The 11,965-nt window shown below is 35.7% G+C and overlaps 1 long non-coding RNA gene across 1 annotated transcript in view; it reads right to left on the reverse strand.

Moving 5' to 3' along the window:
• Positions 1-10,530: 10,530 nt before the first annotated feature.
• The window catches only part of LOC145485742 (uncharacterized), a 2,520-nt gene continuing 1,085 nt past the window's right edge, over positions 10,531-11,965 (reverse strand). The window contains exon 3 of the long non-coding RNA XR_014049220.1: positions 10,531-11,316. This is a non-coding gene — a long non-coding RNA (uncharacterized LOC145485742). The remainder of the gene's footprint in view (positions 11,317-11,965) is intronic.

Raw genomic sequence — 11,965 nt, forward strand, 5'->3', positions numbered from 1 at the left:
GTAATTGTAAAATGACAGAAAATAAAGATTGTTGTTGTTGTGGTTGTTGTTGCTGTTTGTTCATGGCTTCGATTCCTGTCACAGATTATGATTTTTTTCTTTGTAGGATTTTTCAAAGGGGAGTCACACTGTATTTAAGTGAGTATACTCACCAGATTGGCATGTCATTTTTGCCATCTGGTGAAGGTGCTTTGCATAAAAAAAGGATTACTTAAAGGGGGGGGGGGGGTCAAGGGTACCCCAACACCCCCTTTGCTACAGCCCTGGTATCATGTTGATCAATTCACTGTTTAACGTTTCATTGCCAACTTTAAAATTAACCATCTTTATTTACTTATCACTACTCACAATCACTTCCATAGTACTGCTGGACACCTGTCACATTTTGAACCCAGTTAAGGTTACTCCAAACCACTAAACAGTTATTTTGCCGCAATGACTGCATTTGATACTCGATTAATTTGACAGAAATACAGACAAAAAGATTTCTGCTGCCTTATGAAAGCAATAAACAAAACAAAATATAATTTTATTAACTTCTATATGTCATAACCTTACTTTTGATATATAGTTTCTATAGTGCGATCGTATGGGTGAGGATAGTTCTGAAAAGAACTGTCGTTGGTGACTGATGTTTTAAGAACCTAAGTGCAAGTAATCTTCAGAGTCAAGTGGATAGCAAGTGCTAATATAGGGAGGCCATTTATCACCTATCCATGTAACTAGCTAAATTAAATAACAATAACAATTTAAGAAAAAATGTATAATTAATATGACTTTTTGAACACAAGGTGGTTGCTCTATCCATTGAACTATGAGAAATCATAGAGAGTACGGTCATCTAATTGACTTCATATGTAACAGGCGTCTTGCATACTGCTAGGATCAGCACTGTCAAGGTCAGCATGAGTAGAGATGAATAATAAAATGTCAAAGGTAAATTGAGCAACATGACACAAGCGTGGAACAAAGAAAAAATCTGAGTGACCTCTTGAACACCAGGTGAATGCTCTATCCACTGAGGTACAAGAACTCATGGATTGAGTTCATAAATGACACCTTGTGGGAGGCACAGTGGCCTCAATGTTAGTGTGCTCAACTCCAGAGTGAGCAGTCAGGGTTCAAGTCCTGGCCAGTGACATTGCGTTATGTTCTTGGGCAAGGCACTTTACTCTAACAATGCCCCTCTTACACCAGGTATATAAATGGGTAGTGGCGACTTTAATATGGGGGGTAACCCTGCAATGGAGTAGCATCCCATCCAGGGGGGAGTAGAAATACTCTTGGTTGCTTCATACTATTGAAACCAGGATAAGCTTCAGCCTGATGATGCATTTGACTCGTATGCAGAATTTACATCTTTTATATATGACGTGTGAACACCTCGCTAGTGACTACTGTTGTAAAACAATGAACATTTCAATTGAAAGTTATTTATTTAAAGTGTTTATGGCTTCACAAATTTGAGAGTAGAATTTGCAAAATGAAAATCAAGGATATAGATACTACAAAAATAATTAAAGCATGGAATAAACTCAAATTTGTATACTTTAAGCACGCCCACTTTCTTTTGCTAACTCAACTACAGTGGAACCCCAGTTTAACCATCTTTGGTATAACAATATTCCCGGTATAACAATCAACATTCGTTTGCCCAGCAAAAGTTATAGTAAAATGTATGAGGCAGAACCTTGGTGTAACGATCTTCGGTATAACAATATTCCTGGTTTAACAATGGGAATGTTGTTGACCAAGCACAAAATATTTTAGGTTATAATGATAAAATCAATATCACAGACCACAGAAAATGCTAATATAGTATAACAAAAAAAAAAAACTTTTATTACATTAACAATGATTATCATCAGTGTTTCTGTCAACAGTCATGAGTGGTCTTTCTACGCCCCAGTACCCAGTGTTAATTGATGTATTTTAAGCTGCTTTATCCTTATTCTCCTTGTCCTTTATCAGCTTTATCCTGGTATAACGATATTTATAGAAATCTTTCCATAATATCGTTATACTGGGAATTCGGCTCTAACAATATCCCGGTTTAACGATATAATTTCAACGTTCCTTTGGCATATCGTTAAACTGGGGTTCCACTGCACATTCTTTTGTGTTGTTGTAAATGGCAACTGTAAGCCAAGTTCAAAATTATAAGTGGGGAAAGGGAAAGAACGAGATAAGTGTGTTTAAAGGAAATAAAATAATTATTTTTAACAAATTTATTTGCTTCTTTCCCTTTCCCCACATCTACTTTGAGTTTATCTGCCAATACATTGTAAGAAGGGGAAGTTAGAGGAATGCAATGTTGGGAGGATAGGGGATGGGAGGACGAAAGGAAACAGTTGTTTTAAGAGGGCGATAATCAGGAGAGGAATGCAAAATGCTATTTTTTCCCTTCATTATACATTCAAACATTTTCAAAAACAAGAACACAAAGTGTTATTTGACTTGCATTTAACGTGTTTTGAGACCTCTCCAGGAGATGAGCAAACAAAAATGTGCCCCTATGTTAAAAACCTGAGGTCTAGTTGTGGTAAAATTGGGAATCCTCTGACAGTGGTTACATCATAGGTTAAGACATGTTGTCACTTAAGTTGTCAAAAGATGTGAATAAGATATGCAAAGCTGAAAACAAAGGAAAAGAAAACACCTAAGGATTGCACAGCTAAATGACTAGGATGTGTTTTCAGTACCATAATTCACACTAGATGGGAGTGGGAGAGAAAAAGGAGGAAGTTGGGAGATAAAGGTACATGAAGCAAAGGAGCAGGGTACAGGAATCACAAAGTTCTGACCCCCCTATTCCACACCACTAATTTTTAACAAATTGAAGATGTTAGAAGTGAAATTTAATCAGTAAAATAGAATTTTACAGATCTGGAAAAAAGTTAACTGTACCAAACAACATGAGAGTTAACTGCGTCAAAAGATATGAACTAACACACTAGTAATGTGCCTGTAAGTTTGAGTGGGGATATGGACTAACCACAGGAATTGGATTGTGAGATCTGTCCCCAGGCAGGGATTTTAATTGTATGTGATTTTAAATGACTCAGAGAGTTGAAATGATACATCTTCCATCTTCTAAGTGGAAGTAAGGTCTTTGACCGAAACCAATGGAAAAAAAGTCCTGAAGAAGTCAAAGAAGAGTAAATGAATCTATTTTTTTTTCAACCTTTTATAACAGCCAGCCATAATTTCAGTGTATGAAATCTCAAATTATTTATGCAGTAGTGTTTGGGTTGAGTGTGGCAGCCATTTTCTCTAGAATTTCAAGGGGTAGTCTGAGCTCTAGGGTGTGGAGCTTAGTGGATTAAATAAGTTAAAATATATTTATCACAAGCAATTAAAGACAAAAATAAATAAACAAGCAAAGAAATTTATTTGCCAGGTAAAAAAGGAAAAGTATCTAGTACAGCAATGTTAAATAATTTGCTCACTAATTCTGAAAATGCTTGAATGATAGATCAAAAACATTTCACTGAAACTAATAGTTGATTTCTCTTGAGTAACCAAGCTGAAGAGAGATTGAATAGCAATAGGAAAATACTATTTTGTTATTAAAACTGAGCTCTAATATTTAGTTATAATAAGCAACTATTAACATTTAGAACTTGGCACTTAAACACAAGGGCTTGTGAACTCTCTTAATCATGTTAATAGTACAGGTATTAAATGGTATTTCCAAGTAGTGCATTTATCTTAGCAAGCACAAACAGTGGTCAAATTTGTCTTGCAAATGGTAAACACTTTGTACAATTTTCAGAAACCAGAATCCCTCTTTTAGCAAGATAAAATGCTGTTTTGCACCAAGTCATCTGGCTGACATCTTCAATTAGAATGGGTGCATTCCATTTTACGAAAAGTTCTGGAAATTTTGGTCAGATTAAGTCGAATGGAAACATCCACTTTGGTTTGGTCCAGTTAGAATATTCTGAACCACAACACGAGGTGGTACACTTTGATTGGTTAGATCAGTTGGAATGAAATTTACCATTCCATTTTGACAAACTAATTGATTTTCCTGCTCTTCTTCAATGGATTTCACTTATGTTAGGGATTGGGGAAAGTGATAGAGAAAGTTAAGAGTCATAATTCATCTTTCAGTTGGTCCACTTAGATTGGAAAACATCATTCCATTATTTCTCAGCTTGTGCAACTGATCTGTGATTGGTCAGTCTGGAATACAGTAATAGAAAGTACCCAACAATAGGCACAAAGCTACTTGTATGTCACATGTTACAATCTTATTACAGATCGAACAATCTCAGCAGAAACATTCATAATAAGTGTATGTTTCCTCAATATTTTGTCAGTATTGGTCTACGAGAAACATTTGTCAGTATTGGGATACAGGAAACATTGTTATCACTATCATTTTTTGTTTTCAAGAGGTAAATTACTCGACTCGGTTCAATTACTACTACTTATCTCTCAAATACTTTTTGCAACACATAAGACCTTTTGAATATTAGACAATATCACTTGGATATGCGCTAGTTTTAACTGGGAACATTAAGTCGTGACACGTTTAGACCTGCAACCATGTGCAAGCAAAAATATTTGATGGATTATAAAATGTATTATTTCAGAAATATGCTGTTAATTATATTAATATATATTTCCTTTTTTTTTACTCCAAAATTCAAGATCCAAAATTTGTGAAAATTAAACAAGAGGTGAGTTTTAGATCATTTATAGCTAAAAATAACCATATTCCCTTGGACAAGTACAATATGTAAGAAATGCAAATTGTAGGTCTAGATCTACATGTAGACCTTTAAACTTTTATGCAAGTCCTGTTAATCTGAATAGCACTTTAGTTATTAACAACGATGTAATTTAATCTTACAACAAAGAAATCAAGGCTTTAAGACCCCAAAGCAACAAATAAAATGAAGACTATAACAATAAGAATAAAAGACTCGCAAGATGTCCTACATCATTTTGAAAAAAGAGGAGTATAATACTATATTACATACCTTTATAAGGAAAAATTATCAAGTTGTAAGTATTGGCATGAAAAGTAACATTGTAATGCTGCTTATTTTTTTTATAATATCCTAATAAGATAAAGAAGCTGTATTGATTTGCTATCATCATAAATTATTTTCATGTTTTGCATGAATACGGACATGTGCAAATACATATTGCTAAAGGTATTTCTCAATTCATATTGGGGATATTTCCTTTTGGCAAACACTTCCTTACATATGGCACTACTTTTTTTCTCTGGCGCGACTTATTTTTGCCAGTGCACCTTTTTTTGGTTGCCCGACTTTTTTCTTCAGCACTCATTTGTAGACCGCTGTGAGATTTATTGCAGACTCGGAATACGAAAATGTGTGGTTAAGCAAGATGGGTGACTCAGCTGCCTGGGGGATACTCACTCGTATGGGCTATGTAGGTATGTGCCGCTCCAAAAGGGTACGCTTTTCCAGCCGTCTTAGTCATACAAAGTGTATCAATTTTTGCCATTTTGGTCATAAATAGGTTATAGTTTTTGCACTCTAGCCTTGAACTAGGAATTTTTCTTAGAAGAAGCAACTGTTTCATCATTATCAAGGAGACTATCAAATTAATTATGTTTAAGACAATTATGTATATATCACAAATGGTCATAAATAGGGAATCAAATTTTTGGCCATGTCATAAATAGGGTAGGGAAAATAACAGATCTTGGTCATAGATGGGGTAAGAGTTTTGGGTAGCGGACCGCACACACTGCCCCACCACAATTTTTTTGGGAGTACCCCCCAGCTCAGCTGACAATGATCTAGAGAAGGTAAGTACATTATCTTAGAAACAATTGCATAATTTTTGACCTTAAAACAGGACTTGATAGTTATAAAGAGTATTGCTATACTTGAAATTTCTGGTTGGCATATAATAGAGTAAGAATCAACCTTGTGTCTGTTGTGGTTTTCAAGGTGTCACAATTCATAGCATGGCTTTGTTACAGATAATTTACATGGTCAACATACAAAAAAAGCAAAAAATAACACTAGCTACCTTCCTTCTATTCATTCTCTCAATCCATTTATGAATATGGCAGTATTCAGGACTAAATTAAATAGTAATTACCTTGTCAGCTGAGTCAGTGACCTTGCTTAACGACATGCATGTGTTTATACTTCGAGCATGCAATAAATGTAGCAGTGGTCTACAAATGAGCGTCAGAGAAAAAAGTCATGCCTGCAAAAAAGTTGCAACAGCAAAAAAAGTTGCATCAAAAAAAAAAAAAGTCGTGCCAGCAAGAAAAAGTTGCACCAAAGGTAAGAAAGTGTTTGCCAAATGGATACAGCCCCAATATGATGTTGCACATGTACGTCTGTGGCGCTAACAGGGCTCTGTACAAACTGACTATTAAGTCAATACAAACTGGTAGGAACCAAAAATGAAGACCTGTCTGACTGCAGTACAATACATTGGACTCTATGTTACCTGATTAATTATTTTAACATCAGGAAAATGTGATGTAAATCTTTTTACAGAACATTTTTTTTGCTATTTGAAACACAATATTATTATTAATTATTCCAGATACTACAAAAAACCAATAAAATTATTAATGTCTGTTCTTATTGCATTCAATAGAACAACTTCCACAGTGAGTGCAACTCAATCCCATGGCAAGGTAGGTTTACTGACAGTGATCCATTAGTGGTGATCAACATACACCACTTATGCCTACCTATGAAACTTGCCTGGCTAATGAATAACTTTCATTCTACTTTTGGTCAAGTCTGATCAAATTTAAACAGTTAACTCAAATGATTGTTTCTTGCAAAATAAAAACTTAGCAAGTTATATGTTGCGATTGTTGTAAATAGTTTGGACTAAAATATTATCAATGAATTTGGTTACTCTGAAAATCTTCTAGCCTGTGTAGCAAGCGTTCCCATGCAAGGGGCCGAAAAAGTCTATGCTAATTTTGAAAAATAATTTTGTGCCAGGTATAGTAAATTGCGATGACAACAAAAAATCAACAAAGCGGGCAGTGGTGGGATAAAGGAGGGAATGCTTGCCTAAATGTCTTAAATCAACAATTTATTCATGTCTACTACACAGACATATGAACTGTTGATTATAGACAGTTGCATACAAATGTTGTGTGGTATCCATGGCTAATCAGAAGCCAAATGGTGCTTACTGACAACACCAGAAAACCTCAATGAGAGCAAAAATAAGCTCAAAATTTGGTTCAAGAGTGATCAAGGACAAAGTATGTATTTTGGGTTGTTAGTGTCCATATTTTGCTCTCATCTTGTTTCCAGGTACTACGACTTATCTAGTAAACAAAGTTTATTGTAAGTCATCACTTTCTTTCAAACTTCTGTATGGCTGTGAGGGATTACATGTCTGCTCGTATTTTAAAACACACAGTAATTATCAAGAAAACATTTCATCTCATCTTCCTTCCAGATAACAGAGAACCTAATTATTTCTTTAGTTAGTTCATTAGAAGGTTTTTGAAGTCTGATTTGCAATTGTCTTAAATTTTTGGTAAATGCTTCATTACTCTCTGAATGAAATCTGTCTCACTGTCACTATGTCAAATCAAGCCATTCTGTCACACCACTCAACAATTTTGCTCTTATCTCATCTGCAGGCTCTTCTTGTCAGAGAGTAAGGAAAGTGTACTGTAAGTTATTACTTTTTGTTAAACTTCTGTATATGTGTAAAAAATCTTTCTTTACAAGATGTTGCATTTTCATCTTTAAGGTCCAGTAACATGGGCAACATTTTTCTTCAACCTGTCTCGCAACATTGTTGTATTGGGTTATTCCAGAAAAAATACACAAACCCCCAACGGATGGCAAGCATTTTTGACCCCCCTTCTGACTGGATTTCCCAGACTGCTAGAGTAAATGAATAAAACAGTAAAGTACGATTGGCTCCCAACCTAAATCGTCTTTTCCTTAAATTTTTGAAGATCTTACAAAGCACAGGTGCGGGTGGCCTGGGTACTGTAAAAATGTTCCAGGCATTCCATGCTCAGTCAACAGTGTTTTATCCGGTCATAAAGCCGTTGTTATCCATTTATCAACACGCTGGTTCTTCATGATTGAGGTAAGAACTCTATAAACTGAAAGACTACAAGATTTCCCAGGGCAAAGTTCTTTTTTTAAGTGCTTAAAATATATCGATCGAGGTTAAAGTTCAGAGACACCCCTGAGGAAGAATTTTTAGGTTCAGATCCCCCCCTCTTGCCCCTCCCAAGCCATCAACCCCCCCTCCCCCGCGAATTTCCAGTTTGTCATCCGTCAGGGGTGTGTGTATTTTTTCTGGAATAACCCATTGCAAGTTGAAACACATTGTTACGCGTATTACCATGTTTGTGCCCAACTTGTCTCGCAGCAAAATAGTGTTGCAAGTTGAGGCAACGTGTTGTGCAAAGTAGACTTGAGTTCTACTTTCTGCAACAAATTTTAGTTTTGCTGCTCGTATTACCTCTGAAGCTACAACTTGTCTCGCAACAAATTTGAATTCAATGCAATGCGGCAAATAAGAATAAGAATAAAAAAAACAGTGAAGATGAGCGTGAATTCGAAGTAAACCAGTAACTCCCCAAAAGTCATAAAGCTTCCCTGTACAAAGACATCGAAGGCTATCATAGTCTTTGGGACACCTCATTTGTCTCTTCAAAATAAGCAGGAAAAAAGGCAAAAGGCTTGGAAGAACTGTTGCAAAAATACCACTTTTTGCCTAGCTACCTGAAACAACACTGACCTTCATAATGAGAGAACTTTGCTGGCATGGAAAATTAAGAAGAAATTGACAGCCAGAGGTCGAAATCGAACTTCATCAAAATGCTAAATTATATTAAAGAAGGCGCCATCTTTATTTACACACGATTGACCAATTATACCTGTAAAATTCTGCAGACTTGCGACATTGTATTTTACTGCGAGAAAAGCTGGTCACAAACTTGGTAATACACGCAACAATGTGTTTCGACTTGCAATGCAACAGTGTTGGGAGACAAGTTGAAGAAAAATGTTGCCCGTATTACCGGACCTTTATGCTTATATTTAATTTGCTACTTATTTCTACAGCAAAGTGTAATCTAGGTAACCTGAGACTACTTTTATCTCATATTAATTCCAGATGATGACCTAAGTGACGATGAAGTGGCATCTCAAGCTCACAATGAAGTGCCATTTCAAATGTTTTATGGCGTTCGTGAACAAAGTAAGTATGTTGGCTTTTTAGCATCAGTACTTCGTTCTCATGTTGTTTACCTAGTAAATAAAGTTTACTGCAAGTCATTACTTTGTCTTCCACCTCTATATGTGTATCAAAGACTATATTTCTGTTCATGTTCCAAAAGACAAATGGTGATTACTGAGACGACCCTTTATCTGCAACTGTCTTAAATTTTCTGTAAATGCTTCATTACTCTCAGAATGAAATCTGTTTTACTGTCACTACATGTATGTCAAATCAAGCTGTTCTGTCATACCACTCAACAGTTTTGCTCTTATCTCATCTGCAGACTCTTCCTGTCAGCAAATGAGGAAAGTGTACTGTTAGTTATTACTTTTTGTTAAACTTCTGTACATGTGTAAAGAATCTATATTCAAGATGTTGCACTTTCATCTTTATCGTTATATTCAATTTGCCGCTTATTTCTACAGCGAAGTGTCATCTACAATGGTGGACAAAATTCCTTGGGACATTTGCGTCATTGCATGAATTATCTGTGTTTTTTAAACAGAGTTTTAAAAAGCACTGTTATCCTTTTCAAAATTCGTTTCAACCCCTCTCCCCCCCCCAACCCCACACAATGTTGAAACTCTTGAGAAATGTCCAGCATTGTATCGGGGGGGGGGGGGGCGGGGGGGAGGGGCTGAGCAAGTGTACTTGAATTCATGCGTGACTGTTTGTTTGGCGCGTGTGAAAGAGCGCCACAAGTGCAAATTTGTCCCAAGACTTTTGTCCATGATTGTAGGTAAACTTAGACTACCTTTTATCGCGTCTTAATTCCAGATGCTGACCAAGATGATGATGAAATGTCATTTCAAGGTGACAATGAAGTGTCATCCCCAATCTTTTATAATCTTCATCGACAAAGTAAGTATTTTGGCTTTTTAATTAGCAACAGTATTTCGCTCTCATGTTGTTTACCCATAGTAAACAAAGTTTACTGTAAGTCATTACTTTGTCTTCAACCTCTATATGTTTATCAAAGACTATTTCTGTTCATGTTCCAAATGACAAATGGTGATTATTGAGACGACCTATCATCTGCATCTGTCTTAAATTTTCTGTAAATGCTTCATTACTCTCAGAATGAAATCTGTTTGACTGTCACTACATGTATGTCAAATCAAGCTGTTCTATCACACCACTCAACAATTTTGCTCTTATCTCATCTGCAGACTCTTCTTGTCAACAAATGAGGAAAGTGTACTGTAAGTTATTACTCTTTGTTACACTTCTCTACATGTGTAAAGAATCTATACTTAAGAGATGCTGCATTTTCATCTTTATGGTTATATTCAATTTGCTACTTATTTCTACAACAAAGAGTCATCTAGGTAAACTGAGACTACCTTTTATCACATCTTAATTCCAGATGCTGACCAAGATGATGATGAAATGTCATTTCAAGGTGACAATGAAGTGTCATCCCCAATCTTTTATAATCTTCATCAACAAAGTAAGTATTTTGGCTTTTTAATTAGCAACAGTATTTCGCTCTCATGTTGTGTCCCCATAGTAAACAAAGTTTACTGTAAGTTATTACTTTGTCTTCAACCTCTATATGTGTATCAAAGACTATATTTCTGTTCATGTTCCAAAAGACAAATGGTGATTATTGAGATGAGCTATCATCTGCAACTGTCTTACATTTTCTGTAAATGCTTCATTACCCTCAGAGTGAAATCTCTTTGACTGTCACTACATGTATGTCAAATCAAACTGTTCTATCACACCACTCAACAATTTTGCTCTTATCTCATCTGCAGACTCGTCTTGTCAGCAAATGAGGAAAGTGTACTGTAAGTTATTACTCTTTGTTACACTTCTGTACATGTGTAAAGAATCTATATTTAAGAGATGCTGCATTTTCATCTTTATGGTTATATTCAATTTGCTACTTATTTCTACAACAAAGTGTCATCTAGGTAAACTGAGACTACCTTTTATCACATCTTAATTCCAGATGCTGACCAAGATGATCATAAAGTATCATCTCAAGGGGACAATGAACTGCCATCCCCAATGCTTTATGGTCTTCATCAACAAAGTAAGTATTTTGGCTTTTTAGCATCAGTATTTCACTCTCATGTTGTTTACCTAGTAAATGAAGTTTACTGCAAGTCATTACTTTGTCTTCAACTTCTATATGTGTATCAAAGACTATATTTCTGTTCATGTTCCAAAAGACAAATGGTGATTATTGAGACGACCTTTTATCTACAACTGTCTTAAATTTTCTGTAAATGCTTCATTATTCTCAGAATGAAATCTGTTTTACTGTCACTACATGTATGTCAAATCAAGCTGTTCTGTCATACCACTCAACAGTTTAACTCTTATCTCATCTGCAGACTCGTCTTGTCAGCAAATGAGGAAAGTGTACTGTTAGTTATTACTTTTTGTTAAACTTCCGTACATGTGTAAAGAATCTATATTCAAGATGTTGCACTTTCATCTTTATCGTTATATTCAATTTGCCGCTTATTTCTACAGCGAAGTGTCATCTACGATGGTGGACAAAATTCCTTGGAACATTTGCGTCATTGCATGAATTATCTGTGTTTTTTAAACGGAGTTTGAAAAAGCACTGTTTTCCTTTTCAAAATTCGTTTCAGCCCCTCCCCCCCCCCACCAACCCCATACAATGTTGAAACTCTTGAGAAATGTCCAGCATTGTATGGGGGGGGAGGGGCTGAGCAAGTGTAGTTGAATTCACGCGTGACTGTTTGTTTGGCGCGTGTGAAAG

Source organism: Orbicella franksi, chromosome 4 (assembly GCF_964199315.1).
Source record: "Orbicella franksi chromosome 4, jaOrbFran1.1, whole genome shotgun sequence".
NCBI lineage: Eukaryota > Metazoa > Cnidaria > Anthozoa > Scleractinia > Merulinidae > Orbicella > Orbicella franksi.